This window comes from Vigna unguiculata, chromosome 5 (genome assembly GCF_037176805.1).
Source record: "Vigna unguiculata cultivar grain cowpea cultivar isolate G323 ecotype 2 chromosome 5, ASM3717680v1, whole genome shotgun sequence".
NCBI classification, from domain to species: domain Eukaryota; kingdom Viridiplantae; phylum Streptophyta; class Magnoliopsida; order Fabales; family Fabaceae; genus Vigna; species Vigna unguiculata.
Window position 1 is genome coordinate 28653177 of NC_140796.1, and position 14657 is coordinate 28667833.

The window sequence follows — 14657 nt, forward strand, 5'->3', positions numbered from 1 at the left end:
AGAGTGAGTGAGGGTGCAGATGCGAGATCAGGGTTTTCTCGCCATCGTGTGGTCGCTTTGTCTGCTGATAGGGGCTGGGAATCTGTTTTACCGGGTCCCACGGTGGGTGCCAAATGTTCTTGCTAACGTTCGTCTTATTTCAAACCGATTAGGTGTCTAGCAAGACCATAATTCTGTGCACTGTTCCGGCAAAAAAATGAATATTTTTACCGAAGACAAAAATTATAAGAACCTTTCTGACTTAACGTACAATGAAGAGCATACTGACGCTAGAAAATCGTTCCCCGTGACAGTTAGGAATCCAAGTGTGAGTCTAAGTCCCACATTGACCAGAAATGAGAAAGTAGAGCACTATATAAGAATAAAGACCCATAAACCCATTGGCTTAAGGTTTTGGGTTGAGAGTGGTGTCAGTGTCTTATGTAGTTAAGCTCAGATCTCATTGGTGTTGTTCCCCCCAGTGAAACCCCCTCTATAAAACCTGACAAGTGGTATCAGAGCCGATGGTTAATACCGGCTCAAACGAGTGCAATACCAGTATGGTCCTAGTATCGAAGACCCATAAACCCATCGACTTAAGGTTTTGGGTTGAGAGTGGTGTCAGTGTCCTATGTGGTTAGGCTCAGATCTCATTGGTGTTGTTCTCCCCAGTGAAACCCCCTCTGTAAATCTTGACAAGTGGTATCAGAGTCGATGGTTAATATCGGCTCAGACGAGTGCAGTATGGTCCTAGTATCGAAAGTCTTCCTAGCAAGAGTCCCAGGTAAGGGTTCCAGGTAAAGCTTGTCCCGTTAAGAAAATAACGGCGGTACAGAAAAGGACAGAAAATGAGTACAGAGTCCCAGGTAAGGGTTCCAGGTAAAGCTTGTCCCGTTAAGAAAATAACGGCGGTACAGAAAAGGACAGAAAATGAGTACTTGTAAACCTGACAAGTGGTATCAGAGTCGATGGTTAAAACCGGCTCAGACGAGTGCAGTATGGTCCTAGTATCGAAAGTCTTCCTGGCAAAGGTCCCAGGTAAGGGTTCCAGGTAAAGCATGTCCCGTTAAGAATAACGGCGGTACAGAAAAGGGCAGAAAAGGAGTACTCGTGGTTGGGCAACTTCCACCGGAGGGGGAGTGTACCAATGTGGTTGAAGGGACTCACCCTTGAGGGGGAGATTGTTAGGAATCCAAGTGTGAGTCTAAGTCCCACATTGACCAGAAATGAGAAAGTAGAGCACTATATAAGAATAAAGACCCATAAACCCATTGCCTTAAGGTTTTGGGTTGAGAGTGGTGTCAATGCCTTATGTGGTTGGGCTCAGGTCTCATTGGTGTGTTGTATCTCCCCAATGAAACCCCCTCTGTAAACCTGACAGTGACCCTGTGGGTTAATCTCTTATTTATAGACAAAACAATTACAAATATCATGATCGACTGATCCCAAAATATTTCATATAATAAAATATCAATTAGATCCAAATTTCTAGGCTTAGACTTTCATGAATCGAATCGGTCATGCCTTGGATGATCAGGACGGTACAATTCCATACAACTCCAACGGGTACAACTTATATACTACTCGCCGATGTAGCAAATATACAACCCTCGCCGAGGTAGCAAATATACAACCCCAAATGGTACTGCTTATGTACTACACGCGCACCAATGTAGAGGCTATAAAGCCCCGACAAGTACAACCATCACCCGTCGAGGCAGCACAAATTCACAGGGTAAACACACAACCCAATCGATGTCAAGCACAACCACATCAAGCAACTCCACCTCACCAAAAAGGTCAGTACACTACACAGAAAAAATCTCATAATATTAACATTAAGATTAACAAAAGTTTTCTAAGGCAAAACACAGTCGAAGAGCCAAAATAATGAATTCCAATAGTACATCTTTATACAGGGTAACCTACTGTTGCATGGCCATCATAAAGACCTCGAAATAAGCCTTCATGCAAGCTTTAGCCAACAGGACTTTCACGACCTCTACCTCATAAATATTGCTTTTCGGTTTGTCCTGAGATTCTTGCCGCTTAAACATATCTTCCTTAAGACGACGAGCAATTGTATCGGCATCCTTCAACTTGGTTTCCATGTCGTTTGCAAGGTCCTCGACCTTCTTTTTACTGACAGACATAGCTTGGCGTTGCTCAATGACCTTATCCTCGAGAGCCTTCTTTCTTATCCCTCTCCATATCCGTCTTTTCCCCCAACCAAGCCTGCTCCTCCTTTTCCAAGGTAAGCTTCTCAGATTCAAGAGCCTGAACCTTCTGCTTCAAGCCCTACAACACCTTTGACAGAAGAGTCACGTTCTTAACGGCCAAGGTCTTCAACTTAAAAAACTTGTCCTTAAAACCCTTAAAATACAAACTCTATATATATGGTGAAAAGAGGATCATAAACACCATTATACTGGGAAACCAGCCAACCAAGGACCCGTGATCCAGTTGATAAAAAAACATGAATTTATTTACAATAGGGACAATGTCAAGATTCTCTCTCTCACAACATCTAAAACGCGTTTAAGAATCTGAAATCAAAGAAGACATCACAGACATGCCTAGGATGAGAGATTACCAGAAACATGAAGGTCGCGAGCACCAGGTAACGTTCCAGAAGAGGGAAAAATCATAAATGGACATTTGAAAGGGGAGAACTCAAAAGGCCCCTGACACACCTCTGACCGCTAAAATGTCATGTCATCAACGTGACAAATAAACTGACATGGCAATTGCAACCATTTTCGAGGGGTACACTAGACACAATACTCATTTTTACCTAAGTCCTCCAGCAAACATGTCGACGCCATAATCGTTTGCCAACTTCACCTCAACAGATAACTCAGCCAAACCTCGGCGATCCGAATCCAAACTACTCGGTCAACGCCCATATCTTAAACTCGTTCACTTGTATCCGAAATTCCGAGCTTGGGAGCTTGTGTACCTCCCCTGTTACCCGAATTAAACACATCTAACAAATCATTAATAACCCTTTTTAACACATACAATATCACGTTGTGCTATAAACGCGCCAATAAAGTGATTACTAGAATAATCACGATATTATAAAGAGATGCAAATCAATGATATTATAAAGGCAATCTGTGAATCAGTGATATTATAAAGGCAATCTGTGAATCAGTGATATTATAAAAGCATAATCTGCCAACCAACAATATTACCGGATACAATGTGCCAGATAACAATATTATCGATTAAATACCCCAATGGTCAACATCAGCCTATAAATACAACGCATATTCACAATATTATCGATTAAATACCCTAGGGTGTATTAACTCAATCTAATACTTTTTAGATACCCCTTCTTTCTAAATAAAATAAAATTAAATAGGTAGAGGTATTAAATCTAAAGGTGTCAAAAGATTAAACACAAGTTTAAAGGGAAATATTAAGTAGTTTTATGAACTACTTTATTATATGCAAACTTGTTGGGTATTGAGCTCCCTTCCTATGTGGATAAAAGACCCAAAATTTGAGAAGTCCATGTCTCACTTAACCTAGTGGAGAGGGGGCTATAAAATAAAGAGAGAGGCAGAACAATAGAGTCAGAACACACTGAAAGCCCTAACACATAGAGGGAGAGGTAGAGGAAAAATTCTGTTCACGTTTTTCACAGAGTTGTCATAGTAGAATCGGCGCTGCGGATTCGTTCACCGTTGGATCGAGCTGAAATATTTACAACAGGTTCGGAACTCATTGCTCTTCATTCTGACCGGTCGGATCTTTGATACGAGGTCTGAGTTGGGAGATATTAATTTCGCATTGCAGCAGTGATTTGTAGAGGTTTTCCTCTCTTGTTCTTCTCTATTTTGAAAGTTTTGTTGCTTTGTTATTTGGTTGGGTGTTGGCACTAATTTGTGCTATTGATTGAGACTCTTTTGTACTCTTGTTGATCATATTGAAGCTATTTCTTTGGTCTTGACGACTCGTGGTTTTTACCCTTGATTTGAGAGGTTTTCCACATTAAAAATCTTGGTGCCTTTATTTGTGCTTTTGGTGATTTATTATTGCTGCTCTTTGATTATTGCTCCTCATAGATTCTTGCAAGTTAGGGGAAATTATATCCGCTGCATTCTCTGGTATATTGTTTGTTGTTATTTTCCCCATCAGAGTGGTATCAGAGCTCTTGGTTCGGCTATATTTACTTGCTTGAATGATGGAGGCAAATGCAAAAATGGTTGCTTTGAATGGTACAAATTATCATTTGTGGAAGGGCAAGATGAAAGATTTATTATTTGTCAAGAAATTGCATCTTCCGGTCTTTACTACACAGAAGCCAGATTCTATGTCTGAAGAAGAATATGACTTTGAGCACCAACAAGTATGTGGTTTTATTCGGCAATATGTTGAAGATAATGTTTATAATCATATTGCCAATGAGACACATGCCAGAGCTTTGTGGGAGAAGATTGAGTCTTTGTATGCTTCTAAGTCGGGCAATAATAAATTGTATTTGTTAAATTGCTTGATGAATTTGAGGTACAGGGAGAATTCTTCTATTTCTGTTCACTTAAATGAGTTTCAAGGGCTCCTAGATCAATTGTCAGGAATGAGCATAAAGTTTGATGACGAAGTTATGGGATTATGGTTGCTTAATACTCTACCAGAGTCTTGGAAGGTATTTCGGGTTTCAATTACGAACTCTGCCTCGAATGGTGTTGTTTCTTTTCAGATGGCAAAAAGCGGTGCTCTTAATGAAGAGATGAGAAGGAAGGCACATGGTTCTTCATCTCAGTCTGAGATGCTTGTTACAGAAGCTAAGGGGAGAAGTTAGAAAAAGGAACATAAAGGTGGTAGAGAGAAGAGTAGGAGCAAGTCCAAGTCAAGATACAAGAATTTAGAGTGCCATTTTTGTCATAAAACTGGGCACATTCAGAAATACTGTTTTAAGTGGAAAAAGGAGAACAAAGACAAAAAGGGCAAACAAAGAGAGAATGATCATGATGATGATCGTGTCACTACTACTACATATGGTGATCTTGTTCTTCTTCGTGACTTTGAGTCCATTAATCTTGTATCTGATGAGAGCATGTGGATTATTAATAGTGGTGCTACACTGCATGTTACACCTAGGAAGGAGTTCTTCACATCTTACACTTCTGGTGATTTTGGAGTGTTGAAGATGGGTAATGATGGTGAGTCTAAAGTGATTGGTGTTGGTGATGTTTGCCTGCAAACCAACATGGGAGTGTAGTTGTTGCTTAAAGGAGTCAAACATGCTCCGGATGTTTGTTTTAATTTAATCTCTATGCAATTGCTTGATGATTGTGGTTATGACAATCACTTTGGTTCTAGTAAATGGAAGCTCACTAAAGGTAACTTGGTTATGGCCAGAGGGGAGAAACAATCTAAATTGTACTGGACTAAAGTTTTGGTTGCTAAAGACAGTGTGAATGCTATGTATATGGAGGCATCTTTGTGGCACTAGAGGCTTGGTCATATAAGTGAGAAAGGGCTTAACTGCTTAGCTAAAAAGGATGTGCTTATGGGATTGAGAAATGCAGAATTGGAGAAATGTTCTCATTGCATGGCTGGTAAACAAACCAGAGTATCTTTTAAGAAGCATCCACCCTCAAGGAAGTCAGAATTGCTTGAATTGGTGCATTCTGATTTTTGTAGCCCATTAAAGGTAAAGTCATTTAGTGGTGCACTTTACTTTGTTACTTTTATTGATGATTGTTCCAGGAAGCTATGGGTCTATGCTCTTCAGCGGAAAGATCAAGTACTTGAAAAGTTCAAGGAATTTCATGCTATGGTTGAGAGGCAATCAGGCAAGAAGCTGAAATGCATCCGTAGTGATAATGGTGGTGAGTACCGTGGACCTTTTGATGTTTATTGCAGGAAACATGGTATTAGACACGAGAAGACTCCTCCTAAAACTCCTCAGTTGAATGGTCTAGCGGAGAGGATGAACAAGACCTTGGTTGAAAGAGTTACATGTATGCTTTCGGAAGCAAAGTTGCCTAAGCACTTTTGGGGAGAGGCATTGCTTGCAGTTGTACATGTTATTAATCTCAGTCCCGCAGTTGCTTTGAATACTGAGGTTCCAGACAAAATTTGGTTTGGTAAGAATGTTAGCTATGATCATTTGCGTGTCTTTGGCTGCAGGGCATTTGTTCATGTTCCTAAGGATGAAAGATCCAAGTTAGATAAAAAGACAAGGCAATGTATCTTTATTGGCTATGGTGAGGATGAATTTGGCTACAAGTTTTATGATCCTGTTGAGAAGAAGCTTGTTAGAAGTCGTGATGTACAATTCATGGAAGACCAGACCATTGAAGACATTTATAAGGTGGAGAAGACCACACCCGAGAAAGATAGTAATCTCACTGATGGTAATTCGATGAGGTTGCCCGCTCACAATTTGGAGAATGGTGAAACAGAAGCTCAAGACAATGAGCAACATGGTGATGTTGATGATCAACAGTTTGGAAGTGCAGTAGAGGTTCCAATTGATGATGCTCAAGAGGAACATGATGATGATGATGATCTTGGTGATATACCTGAATCACCTCAAGTCCAACTGAGGAGATCTAATAGACAGAAACAACTTTCTACAAGATATTCTTGTGATGAGTACATAATCTTGACTGACGGTGCAGAACCTGAGTGTTTTGAAGAGGCTTTAGATAGTGAAGAGAAGAAACAATGGTTGGATGCAATGCAAGATGAGATTAAATCTTTGCATGATAATCACACTTACGACTTGGTGAAATTGCCTAAGGGCAAAAAGGCATTCGAAACTAGGTGGATTTTCAGGGTGAAACAAGATTCAAATTCTACGCTTCCAAGGTACAAGGCCAGATTAGTGGTGAAAGGTTTCAGACAGAAAAAGGATGTTGATTTCAATGAGATTTTCTCACTTGTGGTGAAAATGTCATCCATCAGAACTGTCCTAAGTTTAGCTGCTACTCGTGATTTGGAGGTTGAGCAGATGGATGTGAAGACAGTTTTCGTTCATGGTAATTTGGAGGAAGAGATATACATGAAGCAACCTAATGGTTTTCTTGTTAAAGGCAAGGAAGATTATGTGTGTAGACTAAGGAAAAGTCTATACGGTTTGAAGCAGGCCCCAAGGCAGTGGTATAAGAAGTTTGAGTCTTTAATGTGTGAGCAAGGTTACAAGAAGACTACTTCTAATCATTGTGTCTTTGTTAAAAGTTTTTCTAATGATGTTGATGACATGCTTATTATTGGGAAAGATATTTCCAAAATTGACAGGTTAAAGAAGACACTTGGTGAGTCTTTTGCCATGAAAGACTTGGGAGCTGCTAAAAGGATTCTTGGCATACATATCTCACGTGATAGGAGAGAAAAGAAGATTTATCTATCACAAGAGCAATACATTAGGAAGGTGTTGCAGAGATTCCAGATGGAAAATGCTAAAGCTGTGAGTACTCCTCTTGCTACTCATTTCAAACTGAGTGTTAAACATAGTCCTTCAAATGAAGTTGAGAAGACCAATATGAGTAGAGTTTCTTATGCATCTACGGTGGGCAATTTGATGTATACGATGGTGTGTACAAGACCAGATATTGCACATGTTGTTGGTACAGTTAGTCGATTTTTGTCAAACCCAGGTAGAGAGCATTGGAATGTTGTGAAATGGATTTTGAGGTATCTTCATGGTACAGTTGATATGAAGCTTTGTTTTGGAGGTGATAAACCTACTTTGATGGGTTACTCAGACTCAGATATGGTTGGGGACATTGATTCCAGAAAGTCCACTTCGGGCTATTTGATAAAGTTTGTAGGGGGAGCTGTGGCTTGGCAATCAAGACTACAAAGGTGTGTAGCGTTGTCTACTACAGAGGCAGAGTTCATTGCTATTACTGAAGCATGCAAGGAGTTGCTATGGTTGAAGAAATTCTTGTAGGAGCTTGGTTTTGTGCAAAACAACTATCCATTATTTGTGGATAGTCAGAGTGCTATCCATCTTGGTAAAAATTCAACTTTTCATTCTAGATCCAAACATATTGATGTGAGGTATCATTGGATACGTGATGCTTTGGATGCTAAGTTGTTGGAGTTGGAAAAGGTTCATACAGATGATAATGGTGCTGATATGATGACTAAAGCATTGCCAAGAGGGAAGTTTGAAGTTTTTTGTGAGATCGCCGGTTTGGCGGTTATCTCCACATAGTTGTGAGGGGGAGATTTGTTGGGTATTGAGCTCCCTTCCTATGTGGAGAAAAGGCCCAAAATTTGAGAAGTCCATGTCTCACTTAACCTAGTGGAGAGGGGGCTATAAAATAAAGAGAGAGGCAGAACAATAGAGTCAGAACACACTAAAAGCCCTAACACATAGAGGGAGAGGTAGAGGGAAAATTTTGTTCACGTTTTTCACAGAGCTGTCATAGTAGAATCGGCGCTGCGGATTCGTTCACCGTTGGATCGGGCTGAAATTTTTACAGCAGGTTCGGAACTCATTGCTCTTCATTCTGACAGGTCGGATCTTTGATACGAGGTCTGAGTTGGGAGATATTAATTTCGCACTGCAGCAGTGATTTGTAGAGGTTTTCCTCTCTTGTTCTTCTCTATTTTGAAAGCTTTGTTGCTTTGTTATTTGGTTGGGTGTTGGCACTAATTTTTGCTATTGATTGAGACTTTTTTGTACTCTTGTTGATCATAGTGAAGCTATTTCTTTGGTCTGGACGACTCGTGGTTTTTACCCTTGATTTGAGGGGTTTTCCACGTTAAAAATCTTGGTAACTTTATTTGTGCTTTTGGTGATTTATTATTGCTGCTCTTTGATTATTGCTCCTCATAGATTCTTGCAAGTTAGGGGAAATTATATCCGCTGCATTGCTCCTAGGACTTGATCAAGTCTAGTGGCTAGAATCTCCTTCATTTCTTCACCACATAATCTACTCAGTTCTTCTTGAGCGTTAGTTGTTATTAGAGAAACGACATCAATCCAATAATGAATCCTTATGGCAATGCATACACTAAAATACCACCATATAGCACTTCTTCTCGAAATTCCTTAAACATCATAACTTTGCATGCTCACACAACATCTCATACCAATTATCATCTTATATAGCCACAATAAGATTTTTATCTCAATTCATAGCAATAAACACTATAGAATCGAGATCAAGTATACATAGAACATCCAAATGTTGACATGAGAAGCAAAAGTGGTATGCTTCTTGAAGATTTGATGAAGATTTAAGGAAGCCTTTTGAACTATCTTGAAGCGATTACCATTGCAATGAAGCCTACATTGATGAAGGAAAGGAGATTTGATGATATCCATGTTGATCAAGGTTGGAACGTATGCTCTCCACATAGTTACATCATTAAGAAAGTGTATTTGAAGTTTGTAATTCATATTGTAGACCTTGTAGCATTAATTAGATGTATTTGGTCTTAGGTGTGTCTTTTAATCTATTAAATGGTTTTTCAACAGGTTAAAATGTCTCTTTTAATCTGTTAAATGGTTTTTTAACAAGTTAAAGGGTTGACTGCAGTAGTCTTAAACTGCAACAAATTCAATTAGTTGATTTATTTTTTAATCGGCTGATTTCACTTAAGTCAAGTGAAATCAACCGATTGATTTGGAAATCAACCTGTTGAATTTCGTAACAATTTGACTATAAAGGTTGTGATTTTTGAAAGAGAGTTAATCTGATCATTTTTTAGCATGAATATGTTCTGGAAACTTGTGGAAACTCTCTCTTTCGTGATCATACAGTTTGCAGCAGTTGAAGATTGATCTTGGATCAATTCTTGGGAGCTTTTGGCTTGGTTTGAAGCTTGGAGAAAGTGGTTTGTGGTAGGCTAGTTTGTGCTACGACTGAGGTTTGATCTTTCTCAAGCTTTGTGTGTGTTGTAACATCCCTAGGGAATATTACTTAAAAATAAATATTAAAATAAATAATTTCATTAAATAATCATCTCAATAAAAATCCCAACGCGGGAAAATTTTATTTCATTAAGTTAGTGCGCCAAAACTCATAACTAATTCATAATTCATTACAAGTTTCCAAAATTTGCATTTAAAACATAAATCACAATTTAGTAAAACCCTAGCACTACTCCCATGCTAGCCCTCACTCCGCCATCTGGGCATCCTCAGCACCACCTGTATCAACATCTGCTCCCGCGTAACGAATTACACGATCATCGCCACACACAAACAGAAAGGGTGAGCTGAGAAAATAAAATAACAAGCAAGTAATCACAGGATATATCATTTACCCAATCTTAATCAATATCTATAAATCTTGGCCAAGACCCTAACCCCAAGACTTAACAGTCTTCAAGTCATACAATTGGTTAGCCTCGAACTCGGGAATCTGATGCTCACACGAACCTGCCCGCTCGTGGTCCTGCCTCTACGAACCTCCCCGCTCGTAGTCCTGCTCTACGGACCTACCCGCCCGTAGTCCAACACATGTGATCCACCAGCCCCTGTACCTCCCCGCACGTGGCATCTCTCAACGTGAGCACGGAACATACGAACCTCCCCGCTCGTATCCCCACGTGAGAGTAACTTGATATGAACCTCCCCGCTCATATCATCACATGTCACACCATCCATGAACCTACCCGCTCATGGCACAGCATCTCCCGATCCAAGCAAAGCATCAGTTTCAGTAAAGAAAACAGCACACCAAAATGCACAGAACACAGCGTTTCCGCCTGGCCCGGCCCACACGCCGCCAGGCGAAATTGCTCCAGACCGCCTGGCGGTATTCACCTCCCGCCAGGCGCCAGCGTTCTCCCAGACCCCACTGTTTTCTCGTCACCGCCTGGCGGAGCACCCCGTGCCGCCAGGCGCCTCTCAGTGCAGACCCTCTCACAATAAGGCTATCGCCTGGCGGCTATCAGTAGACCGCCAGGCGCCATACCAGAATAACCCTTTTCTGGTTTATGACACTCCAGTGAATCCAGTTTACCCTTTTTAGCTCCCTGCTATAGATTGCATAAGAGCCCCAATCTCAACCCTCACATAGGCGAACCTACAATTATCATGTGTAAACAAATACAGGTACCTCGCCCCGATCAATCCCCTCATTTAAGTTCTCCTCAATTTTGGCAAAAGCTTTAACATAATATCACAACCTCATCCATTCTATGAAGTTGCTAGCATTTCAATTATCTTTTATTCTGCCTTCAATATATCACAGCCTCTCCAGGGACTCAATATTCACCCTAAATCCTTACTAATTGGTTGTTAATCCCTTAGTTAATTGCTACTGCTTCCCACCCATTCTTACCACATTCAATTTAATAATCCAAACACTCAAAAATTCCTATTATGATGATCACCTCATACCCAATTCTGCCACAATCCATCCACAGATCCTTTCTCTCCAAGCAAACTCGCAAGCCTTCCCAACAGTCCTAAACATGGTCGTCAGAATCTCAGAACATAACCCCTGGTTCGCTATCGCCTGGCGGCTCTAGGCTCGCCGCCAAGCGGCACAACAGTGCACACCAATTTACAGAATCCTCCTCACACGCGAATGGCCTCATACCTCTAACGAATTCATCCTTGTTGCCTAGCACATCAAATTGCAGTAATACCTCTATGATACTAGACTTCCTTTTCTCGATCAAACTCTAAATTTCTTCCTAGCTTTTATCTTCCACAATTTAACCACACTCACATTCCCTCTCGTGCTTGAACCAAAAATCACAACTTGTTATCCCCAATGCGACCTAACTTGGTCATACCCCCAACTATAGGTTAGTTTCATATCAACGATGCATCCCACACAATTTGCATACAATAATTTTCAGAACACATAATAATCTCCACACAACAGCATCAAAACAATCCCAACAAAACAAGCGCAACAGCGTCGCGTCGCCTAGCAGAGACCCATCGCCGCCAGGCGATTCAACCCAAAACAAGAACAATCACACGCCACTGATGAGCCGCCTGGCAGAAATTCATCGCCGCCAGGCGATCCATGCCAAAACAAGAACAACGCGCCAGTCAGATGTGCCGCCTGGCGGTACGGAATGAACCGCCAGGCGGTTTCTGGAAAAATCCAGAAACCTCAATACAACAGTGCAGAAAAATGACACAGCGATCATGCTATGGTTCCAGACATTGCACAGTTATTCAATCGCGATTAAAAGAACAAGAAAACAACTCCCCTAACCTGGAATTTGCTTCAATTACGAATCAGTGTGAGTGTGCTTCCAATCAAAGTCTCCTTGCCCTTGCTCACACTCCCACGTCAGTTCCCCTCCTTACTTTCCCTCTGTTTTCAATCCTAAAACCACCAAAACTTCTGTCCAAAGTCCCTCCACGTACCACGGCACCTCTCCTTTCACCAATTCCCTCTCTCTCTTGGCTTATGGGTAACCTATTCACTCATTCACTTTCCAAAACGAAAATTATTTAAAAAGGGGTTTAATAACCATTGGGTGGATCATTCAATCTGATTTTTCAGCCCCTTAAACGACTAGGTTAAGCTGCCCCTTTTAAATTCCATGCAAAAATACAATTTGGCAAAAAGAAATCATTTAGTTCTCATCAAGGTTTGAACCCACACTCATGCACATACCAAACCAAGGCCAAACCACTCAACCAACACATGTTTCATGCTAAATCCTACAATTTTAAGAGTTTAACATGATCCATACGAGTTCAATATAAAATCACACAAAAACACATAATTTAAATAACATCCAAGTAGCATACATAGGACTCGAACCCAAGTCCTCACACACAATAAAGTACTCTCAACCACTTGAGCTAGTACTTTTCCACGTCATAGCTCCTCGCATTTATTGCTTTAAACATTCTCATTATCCGTCCTAATTAAATAATTAATTAAATAACTATTTAATTTTCCCGGATCTTACATTACACCCCCCTTTTTAAGATTTTCGTCCTCGAAAATAAAACTTACCAGGGAATAAGTACGGATAGGATTGCTTCATGCGATCCTCCATCTCCCAGGTCATCTCCTGGGTAGCCTCATCCCACAACACTTTCACAGTCTTAATCTCCTTCCCCCGCAGCTGCTTCACCTGTGAATCCAGAATTCGCACTGGCCTAGTGCTCACCGTCAAATCCTCCCGAATCTGAATATCATCGGACTCCAGTACGTGGGACGGATCTGCAACATATTTCCTCAACTGGGAAACGTGGAACACATTATGCAGATTCGTCAAGTGTGGTGGTAGGGCTATCTCATAAGCTGCAACCCCAATTCTCCTCAGAATCTGATAAGGCCCAACAAACCTCGGTGTTAACTTCCTTGATTTGATGGCCCTCCCAATACCAGCCGTTGGTGTCACCCTGAGGAACACATGATCCCCAGCCTCAAACTCTAGAGGCCGTCTCCTTTTGTCTGCATAGGACTTTTGTCTGCTCTGTGTAGCCTTCATCCGCTCCTGGATCGCCCTAACCTTCTCAGAGGTTTGCTGTAAAAACTCAGGACCCAACACCAATGATTCCCCATCCTGGTTCCAACACAGTGGCGTCCTACACCGCCGTCCATACAGTGCCTCATATGGAGCCATACCGATGCTGGTGTGATAGCTGTTGTTGTATGTGAACTCAACTAAGGGAAGCATCTCACTCCAACTACCCATGTGATCCAATACACAAGCCCTCAACAGATCCTCCAAGGACTGAATGGTACGCTCCGACTGACCATCAGTTTGAGGATGGTATGCAGAACTGATGAGTTCAAATTTTTGCCCTCATTTAATATTTAAATTTGGGGATTTAATTGAATTTTCTGTGCTTAAAGATTGATTTAATTAGGATTTGTGATTATTGGATTTATTGAGTAAGTTTGGTAAAAGTGGTGTAAAAATTGATTTTAGTTGCATAAAATATTATTGGATATTCTAACGTTTGTTAATGCAGCTGGAATTTATTTTTGGTCAATTAATAATGTGATTTTGAAATATTCAAAGTTACAAAATAAGTCCAAAATCAAGAAATTCTGAAAAAGAATAAATCAAGAGCTAAATGCACCCCCAATTTTTACTTGCACACTCCTTTTAAAGTGGACCACAAAAACCTGTTCTGCACCCCCAGTTTTCACTAAGTTGCACCCCTCCTACCACTTAAACTCCACTCAACCAGATCATGCCATGTGGCAATCCCCACCTTTTAAGATTAGCCAACCATAAGCCGCCACGTGTCATAATCCCCACCTCACCAAATTAACCAATCAGATTCTGCCACGTCATCATTTTCATCTCCCAAAACCCTAACCCTAATTTTCTCCTCTCCTTCCACCCTCCACAGCAGCCGCCGCTGTCACCTTTTCCGGCCACCACAGATCACGCAGCAGCCATGGAGCGAGTTCTTCTTCCTCGTGCCTCAGCCATGGCAGCCCCTTCCATCTTCTCGCCGGAGTTCCACCACCACGAATCTGCACCTTGCGTCACGCATCCAACCTCCACCATCGCGACGCCAATCTCGCCGGAATCTGCACCAGTTTCGCCACCATCAACAGCAGCTCCATTAGCGCCGTCATCTCCGTCAACCACCGTGAGTCCCGCTGCCGCCATCGCGCAAGCTCCACTCCACCATCCTTCGCGTTATCAGCACGACCATAAACCAGAATAGATCCAGATCTTCTCCGCGAGCGTGAAGCTTGTTCCAGCCATGGCAGCCGCATCCAACCTCTGCAGCCGTCTCCATCTTCATC

The 14657-nt window shown here is 41.4% G+C and overlaps 1 long non-coding RNA gene across 1 annotated transcript; it reads right to left on the reverse strand.

Moving 5' to 3' along the window:
• Nucleotides 1–1399: 1399 nt before the first annotated feature.
• LOC114183174 (uncharacterized) lies at nt 1400–3936 on the reverse strand. The gene is made up of 2 exons (XR_014995167.1): nt 1909–3936; nt 1400–1787 (listed from the first exon to the last, which is right to left on the reverse strand). It is a non-coding gene; the product is annotated as an uncharacterized LOC114183174 (long non-coding RNA).
• Nucleotides 3937–14657: the final 10721 nt, after the last annotated feature.